Source organism: Somniosus microcephalus, chromosome 5 (assembly GCF_052327205.1).
Source record: "Somniosus microcephalus isolate GS21.2 chromosome 5, FLI_Smic_1.0, whole genome shotgun sequence".
NCBI lineage: Eukaryota > Metazoa > Chordata > Chondrichthyes > Squaliformes > Somniosidae > Somniosus > Somniosus microcephalus.
Window position 1 is genome coordinate 320312518 of NC_140991.1, and position 8270 is coordinate 320320787.

The 8270-nt window shown below is 52.7% G+C and overlaps 1 long non-coding RNA gene across 1 annotated transcript in view; it reads left to right on the forward strand.

Annotated features, from left to right (window-relative positions):
- The first annotated feature begins 994 nt into the window (after positions 1 to 994).
- Positions 995 to 8270, forward strand: part of LOC147117915 (uncharacterized) — an 11022-nt gene continuing 3746 nt past the window's right edge. The window contains exon 1 of the long non-coding RNA XR_015078313.1: positions 995 to 1200. This is a non-coding gene — a long non-coding RNA (uncharacterized LOC147117915). The remainder of the gene's footprint in view (positions 1201 to 8270) is intronic.

Sequence of the window (8270 nt, forward strand, 5' to 3'; positions counted from 1 at the left end):
CGAGAACGACTCGCTGCAGAATTCTGATACTGGTGGCTCCTCTCAAAGGTTTATTTTAACCGGTTTCCCACAAAGATAATCAGCGGCAAAATTAACTGCTGTGCTTTTTTGTGGTTACATTTACTTAACCTTTTCATTTTATTAAGTCATGTTTGGCACCTGTTTGAGCTGCTCCCAATTCCTCAGCGATACAACGTTGTTATTATTGATTTAATTCACGAGTCTGTGCTGCCAAGCGACTCCATCTTTTGTACTTTTCACTTTCTGGAAGGTTCTGGCAATGAGTTGAACTTTTGTTGCCTGGGTTCTCGTTTGATTCATTTATGTATTTAAAATGCCATTTGTCTCATATGGAATTACATCGAATGTCCAGCACAGAACGAGGCCATTTGGCCCAACCGGTCCGTGCCGGTGTTTGTGCTCCACACGAGCCTCCTCCCTCCCCGCCTCATCTCACCCCATCAGCATATCCTTCTATTCCTTTATACCCGCCTTTGCCCATATCCCTTAGTACCTTGTCCAGCAAACACCTATCGATCTCAGATTAATAATTATTAATTGAGCTAGTTTATTGTGGGAAGAGAGTTCCACATGTCCACCACCCTTTGTGTGAAGAAGTGTTCCCGAACCTCTCTCCTGAATGGCCTGGCTCTGATTTTAAGTTTATGCCTCTCTGTCCTAGACTCACCCCACCAGCGGAAAAAAAATCTCTCTACCGCATCAATTCCTTTCAAAATCCTAAGGGGGCGATTTTTGGCAGCAAGTTCAGGCGCTAATGATCCTCCGACGTGGCCAAGGTGGGGACTTGAGCGGAAACGCCGGTTTAGCCCGCGTTTAGCACAAGTTGCCATCTTGGTAAAGGAGTTGAAGCCTGCACTCGGAATGGCCACCCGGAGGCTCGTTAAGGGGCTGATTGCCACTTAAAATGCCTGCTGGCGCTCATTAAAGAGGCTGCAAGATATTTAGGGGCAAGTGCTCCAACTAACGCCCTCTCCTAACAGCGACCAACTGTTTGGGAGGAAACACGGCATTGACGTCGATTTCAAGCGCTACTGAAAGGGATACTCACCATTTCATGGTCACTGCTGCTGGAGCTGTGAAGAGGAACTCTGAAACACACCGGGAGACTTCCTGGGACACTTTGTCAAGACTCTATCAACATTTATTCTGGAAATTCCCCGAGGACTTCACCTAAAAAGAGTGAGTGCTGTGTTACTCCACCTTACAGGAGTCACCAGGAGAACGGGAGGGCTTGGTTATGGACATCTTGCTAGGGACCGCCTTGGTCTGCAGGAGGAATGGGAGGAGGACATGAGGCCAGGCAGAGCAGCACCAGCTGCTGCAGGAGAGAGGGACAGGAGGGACAGGAGGGTGAGGTGGACTCCTTCCCCGCTGAGGGCACAGGACATCCCACCTGCTGTGGAGCTCCTCCACCCGGACCCCCAGTGCCGCGCCTGGGAACCTGTACGCCCTCTCCCTCAGTCCCTGAGCCATCCTGACACGGGCCACAGTGTGTGCCAGCCAGAGCACGCCACACTTTCAGGGACCCACACATACTGCTCCACGAAAATAGCGTCTAATCAGCACGTGAATTCTAAACCTGCAGGTTTCGGGTTTAGTCTCCAGCCAAATTCAAACTAGGCTCATCAGTGATTCGGACCAAAATTGTTTGCTAAATCCAGACTTTCAAACAGGCTAGTCTTATTAACACAGCGCCCATTTAGCGCCAGTTCTCACCCTTTGGCCAAAAAACCCCTTTTGAACCTCAATCAAATCCCCCCGAGCAAGTGTCGGCCGCGGCTCAGTGGGCAGCACCCTCGCCTGAGTCAGAACTCCCACCCCAGAGACTCGAGCAGAAAAATCCAGGCTGACACTCCAGTGCAGTACTGAGGGAGCGCCGCACTGTCGGGGCAGTACTGAGGGAGCGCCGCGCTGTCGGGGCAGTACTGAGGGAGCGCCGCACTGTCGGAGGGGCAGTACTGAGGGAGCGCCGCACTGTCGGGGCAGTACTGAGGGAGTGCCGCACTGTCGGGGCAGTACTGAGGGAGCGCCGCGCTGTCGGAGGGGCAGTACTGAGGGAGCGCCGCACTGTCGGAGGGGCGGTACTGAGGGAGCGCCGCACTGTCGGGGCAGTACTGAGGGAGCGCCGCACTGTCGGGGCAGTACTGAGGGAGCGCCGCGCTGTCGGAGGGGCAGTACTGAGGGAGCGCCGCGCTGTCGGAGGGGCAGTACTGAGGGAGCGCCGCACTGTCGGAGGGGCAGTACTGAGGGAGCGCCGCACTGTCGGGGCAGTACTGAGGGAGCGCCGCACTGTCGGGGCAGTACTGAGGGAGCGCCGCGCTGTCGGAGGGGCAGTACTGAGGGAGCGCCGCACTGTCGGAGGGGCAGTACTGAGGGAGCGCCGCACTGTCGGAGGGGCAGTACTGAGGGAGCGCCGCGCTGTCGGAGGGGCAGTACTGAGGGAGCGCCGCACTGTCGGGGCAGTACTGAGGGAGCGCCGCGCTGTCGGAGGGGCAGTACTGAGGGAGCGCCGCACTGTCGGAGGGGCAGTACTGAGGGAGCGCCGCACTGTCGGAGGGGCAGTACTGAGGGAGCGTCGCACTGTCGGAGGGGCAGTACTGAGGGAGCGCTGCACTGTCGGAGGGGCAGTACTGAGGGAGCGCCGCACTGTCGGAGGGGCAGTACTGAGGGAGCGCTGCACTGTCGGAGGGGCAGTACTGAGGGAGCGCCGCACTGTCGGAGGGGCAGTACTGAGGGAGCGCTGCACTGTCGGAGGGGCAGTACTGAGGGAGCGCCGCGCTGTCGGAGGGGCAGTACTGAAGGAGCGCTGCACTGTCGGAGGGGCAGTACTGAGGGAGCGCCGCACTGTCGGAGGGGCAGTACTGAGGGAGTGCTGCACTGTCGGAGGGGCAGTACTGAGGGAGGGCTGCACTGTCGGAGGGGCAGTACTGAGGGAGCGCCACACTGTCGGAGGGGCAGTACTGAGGGAATGCTGCACTGTCGGAGGGGCAGTACTGAGGGAGTGCTGCACTGTCTGAGGGGGCAGTACTGAGGGAGCGCCGCACTGTCGGAGGGGCAGTACTGAGGGAATGCTGCACTGTCGGAGGGGCAGTACTGAGGGAGCGTCGCACTGTCGGAGGGGCAGTACTGAGGGAACGCCGCACTGTCGGAGGGGCAGTACTGAGGGAGTGCCGCACTGTCGGAGGATCAGTACTAAGGGAGTGCTGCACTGTCGGAGGATCAGTACTGAGGGAGCGCTGCACTGTCGAAGGGGCAGTACTGAGGAAGCACTGCACTGTCGGAGGGGCAGTATTGAGGGAGCGCCGCACTGTCGGAGGGGCAGTACTGAGGAGCGCCACACTGTCGGAGGGGCAGTACTGAGGAGCGCCGCACTGTCGGAGGGGCAGTACTGAGGGAGCGCCGCACTGTCGGAGGGGCAGTACTGAGGAGTGCCACACTGTCGGAGGGGCAGTACTGAGGAGCGCCGCACTGTCAGAGGGGCAGTACTGAGGGAGCGCTGCACTGTCGGAGGGGCGGTACTGAGGGAGCGCTGCACTGTCGGAGTGGCAGTACTGAGGAGCGCCGCACTATCGGAGGGGCAGTACTGAGGAGCGCCGCACTGTCAGAGGGGCAGTACTGAGGGAGCGCCGCACTGTCGGAGGGGCAGTACTGAGGGAGTGCTGCACTGTCGGAGGGGCAGTACTGAGGGACTGCTGTAAATTATTAATACACTTAATAAGACAAGAAGATAAATATATTAAATGCTGCCGTTTAGTGAAGATCTTCGTAGGACATCCAGAAACATTGAAGCAATAATATATGTGCTGTTGTGCCAAATTCAGAATTGACTGGATGATTGAGTGGTGATACCAAAGGCCAGGCCTGTCAATCATGTCGCCTCTCTTCAATCTGAGAAGGCAGCGCAGATGTATTTCAGTATTACCATCCAATCACTCACTTCTTAAAGATCTCCTTTATATTTCTTGAGCAGAATTGTCTCTGGGCTGCGAAAGAATGGGGCCATTAGAAATTTGAGATGAGCTCTGCCAGTCAATCAATTTGTAATAAATCATTGTTGAGGCATTGGCTAAACAGAATAAATGCGGATTTAGAGTGAGGACGTTTGCACTTTGCAACGATCCATGCAGGTCCGTCAACCTGATTGTAATTCAGCGCCTCTACCACTGAAACCACCACAGGATTAGTGAACAATCTAGACGGTGTCGACACCAGCATTTGTAGCTAAGCAAACATTTGAAACACTCCGCTTGCCCCCCTGCCCTCAACTAGTGGTAAGTGCTGTGGCTTTCTAATCAAGATGGAATAGTTTTCATTTTACTGTTTGATGACAACTATCTAATTTGTCATTTATGGCCCATTCAATTATTATCAAGAATGCTCCAAATTTCCTATGGACTCTAGGTTGTGTTGTCAAGTTATGAGGCTACTGCATTCCTCCAGTATTCAGTCACCAGACGGTGTATTCTTGTTCTGTGAAGAAATTTGTTGTACTGAAACAGTTGGCCAGTTTCTCCATACAGCGCTTTGCCTGCCGCATTGAGGGCTGGAATTTCTGGGTTATCAGGCGGGCTAGTGCGAGAACAGAGGGTGCGATTGGGCAGTGGGACCTATCAGTGCCTCACCGCCCAGACCTGAATCTCCTCTCCCCATCCCCGCCGGAACTGCCGCAGGCCAATCCTATCATGCCTATCCCATGCTAATACAGGAAACTCTCGATTTACCGGCACCCAAACAACCGGAAATTTCGGTTAACTGGCAAAATTCAGGAGTAGGTTGTGAAGTTTTTCTTCACATTAGAGGCCGTTTCTTGATTCTTTGGCTGTGTAATCGGAGGTTCCTGCAATTGTTGCTAAGCAACAGGGACGCTTGGTCTCTGGTCGGGCTTCTTGCACCTGTTGCTAAGCAACAGGGAAGCCTGGATTTGTGGCTGTGTACGGAGCTCTCGTACCTTTTAACTATAACTCTCGGTAATCCGGACTTTTTGATAAACCGGCACCACGCCGGTCCCGTCGGTGCCGGATAATAAAGAGTTTCCTGTACTGCCAGGGAGGTGAGGCTGGATTCCCGTCCCATTTCCCTCCCATTCGCCTGTTTCCCGGTGCTTCCTGGGACATAAGACCATAAGAATTAGAAGCAAGAGTCGGCCACTCGGCCCCTCGAGTCTGCTCCGCCATGCAATAAGATCATGGCTGAACTTCGACCTCAACTCCACTTTCCCGCCCGATCCCCATATCCCTCGATTCCCCAAGAGTCCACAAATATTGGAACTGCCCTTTCCTGGATCGGGGCAAATTAAATATGTAGGGTGGGCTTCCAGCAGGATCCCCGCCACACTGAGGGAGCCTGCCTGGGAAAATGCAGCTCAATGAAGAGATGGAGAACCTCTTCAAAGGGGCAGAAGGTCTCAGACTAGACTAAGACCTTAAAGCAGTGAATCTTTTTAGCCATTATAGGAGAAGAGGTGTTCACTAATGGACCCTCTCCGTCCGACCAGCCAAGTACCCTGCCCCACGGTGTCCCCTCTCCCGGTGGTCCCTGGAGTCGGTGGTTGTAGAGGCGGGAGGCAGGGAAATCTGCCCGTTTCCCGGGGTCCACCTCCCCCAGAATTTAAGTTCAGTTCGGGTGGCCGAGATCCCTGTTTGGCTGGGGTGATTAACCTGCAGTGTGGTGCTAGCAGGGGCAGGGGTCCAGTGAGACCTCCACACCCCATTTCTGCTGCAGTAGCAACTGACCCAGAATGTCCTTTCTATAATGGGGCACCCAAAGCTACCGATCACATCTAACGATTGCCTGGAAATAAATGTATTACTACTTCTTTACTCTTGAATTGTACATCCCTATTTATAAAATCCAATATGCTCCTGGTCTTCCCTGTGGTGCTTTCTAGCTACACTCACACTTTCAGGGAATTATCTTGCTTAACGGAAAAATGCTACAGAGAAAGACCATCTGGTGCCTTTCCGTTGAGTGTATACTCTCGTTCCTTGCCTTTCCTCGCAGATTGCATTACCACACACTTCTCTGTGTTAATTTGCATCTGTTATATATCTGCCCATTTGCTAACCTATGTCTCCAGGGTACTGTTGATGTGATGGGACTCCAGTTCCCATAGGTTCATGAGGCTCCCTGCCTACTTTAGACGGGCACCTCATCCGCCTGCAGGCGAGGGGAAACCGAGCGATTTCCAAGTGGGTAATCAAACCCCTCAGTTTAAGCTGCCCACTGGCTTGGCTCCTGCAGGGTGGGTAGGGTTAATGTCGGTCCCTTTGTTCCCTGTCCATCAACCAATTTCCAAAGTGCGTCACATACATTACATTGAAGTGGAGGGACTGTTCTAACATCAGCAGGTAGGTAATAATGGAAAGAAGGAGCCTGAACTGATCCCTCTAGGATGGATCCTGGAGCAATAAGAGAATTTGCCCACAGTGTGAGAGAGGAGACATTGTTTGTGGTGGTCAAGCTAGATCTGGCGATGGACAATGAGGTCAATCATAGTTCATACGTGCTTGAGCCTGGGGCCCGAGGGTTTAAGGGTGCAATAGCTGGGTGTTGTACTGGGGAGCTCAGTTGGCTGGGAGACAATGAACGATCTGGTGGGGATGAAGATTTCAAGGTCAGAAGCAAGTGTGTAGTTAGACGGAGGCACCAGATCACGGCTAGTGGAGGAATACAGGAGAGGGAGTTGGGAATTAGAGAGGGGGCTGCTGAGATCTGCTCCTCAGTCACAGCCTGGTGGACACAAGCTGCTTCCTGCTCTGCTTTGGCTAGCTTCTCTTCATCCTCATCCTCCTCCTGCTCCTGTACCATGGCTGACCCTCATCCACAAACAGGTCCATGCCTTTCTGTGGAGCAGAGAAGGCTAAGGGGAGATTTGATAGAGGTGCTTCAAATCATGAAGGGTTTAGATCGAGTAAATAAAGAGAAACTGTTTCCAGTGGCTGAAGGGCCGATAACCAGAGGGCACAGATTTAAGGTGATTGGCAAAAGAACCAGAGGCGACAGGAGGAAAGTTTTTTTACGCAGCGAGTGGTTAGGATTTGGAATGCGCTGCCTGATAGGGCGGTGGAGACAGATTCAATGGCAGCCTTCAAAAGGGAATTGGAGAAATACTTGAAGGAGAAAAAATTGCAGGGATACGGGGAAAGAGCGGGGGAGTGGGACTGACTGGATTGCTCTTCGAAAGAGCCGGCACAGACTCGATGGGCCGAATGGCCTCCCCCTGTGCTGTACTATTCTATGATTCTATGTTGAGCACCTTACAGCACACCATTACTATGTTCCCAACTCCCCTTGTGGAATCAGGACCTTAGAACTTACAGAACCAAACTGATGTGCATGAAACTAAATCTGAAGGAAGAGCATATCTACACCCAACAATCGAGTCTGAGAATCAATCACTGCTCACGATGCGGTCCTCCTCTACATTGGGGAGACCAAACGCAGATTGGGCGACTGATTCAAGATTCAAGATTCAAGATTATTTTATTGCCATATGTGACTGGTACAATGGAATGCTTACTCCCCACTCACTCCCACAACATAAGTATAAATATAAAAAGCAAAAGTAAAAACAAGTATAAATATAGAAACAATAAGCAAATAAGTATAGCAATGACAGTCCAAGTTGCAGGATATGATGAATAGTGCAAAAAGCCTCTATTACCACTGGAAGTAATAGTAATATAATATGATAAGTATATGGTAGTATAAATATAATATATATATTTAGTATAAGTTAAAATGCAGTGTGCAATGTACAAATGATTTTCCAAGCCCTTCCCCGGGTGGCAAATGATCAGAACGGCACTTAACAGTCTGAAGAGATCATTTAGAAAAGCTTCCCGCAGGAGATGGAACTTTTGGCACTCTGAGATAACTGATCCCATCTGGGATTGAAGACCTTGCCTCCCTCTGAGGTCTGGGGCCTTTATAAGACCCAGTCCGGAACCCATCCTTGCTCTCAGCAGACGTGGCTTCCCTCGGCCCTATCTAGGGTGTGCTGTCTCTCTCTCTCTCCTTCCCCCCCTCTCTCTCTCTCTCTCTCTCTCCTCTTCCCCTCTCTCTCTCTCTCTCTTCCCCCCTCTCTCTCTCTCTCTCTCTCTCTCTCTCTCTCTCTCTCTCCTTCCCCCCCCTCTCTCTCTCTCTCTCTCCTTCCCCCCTCTCTCTCTCTCTCCTTCCCCCTCTCTCTCTCTCTCTCGCTCTCTCTCTCCTTCCCCCTCTCTCTCTATGCTTCCCCCCTCTCTCTCTCT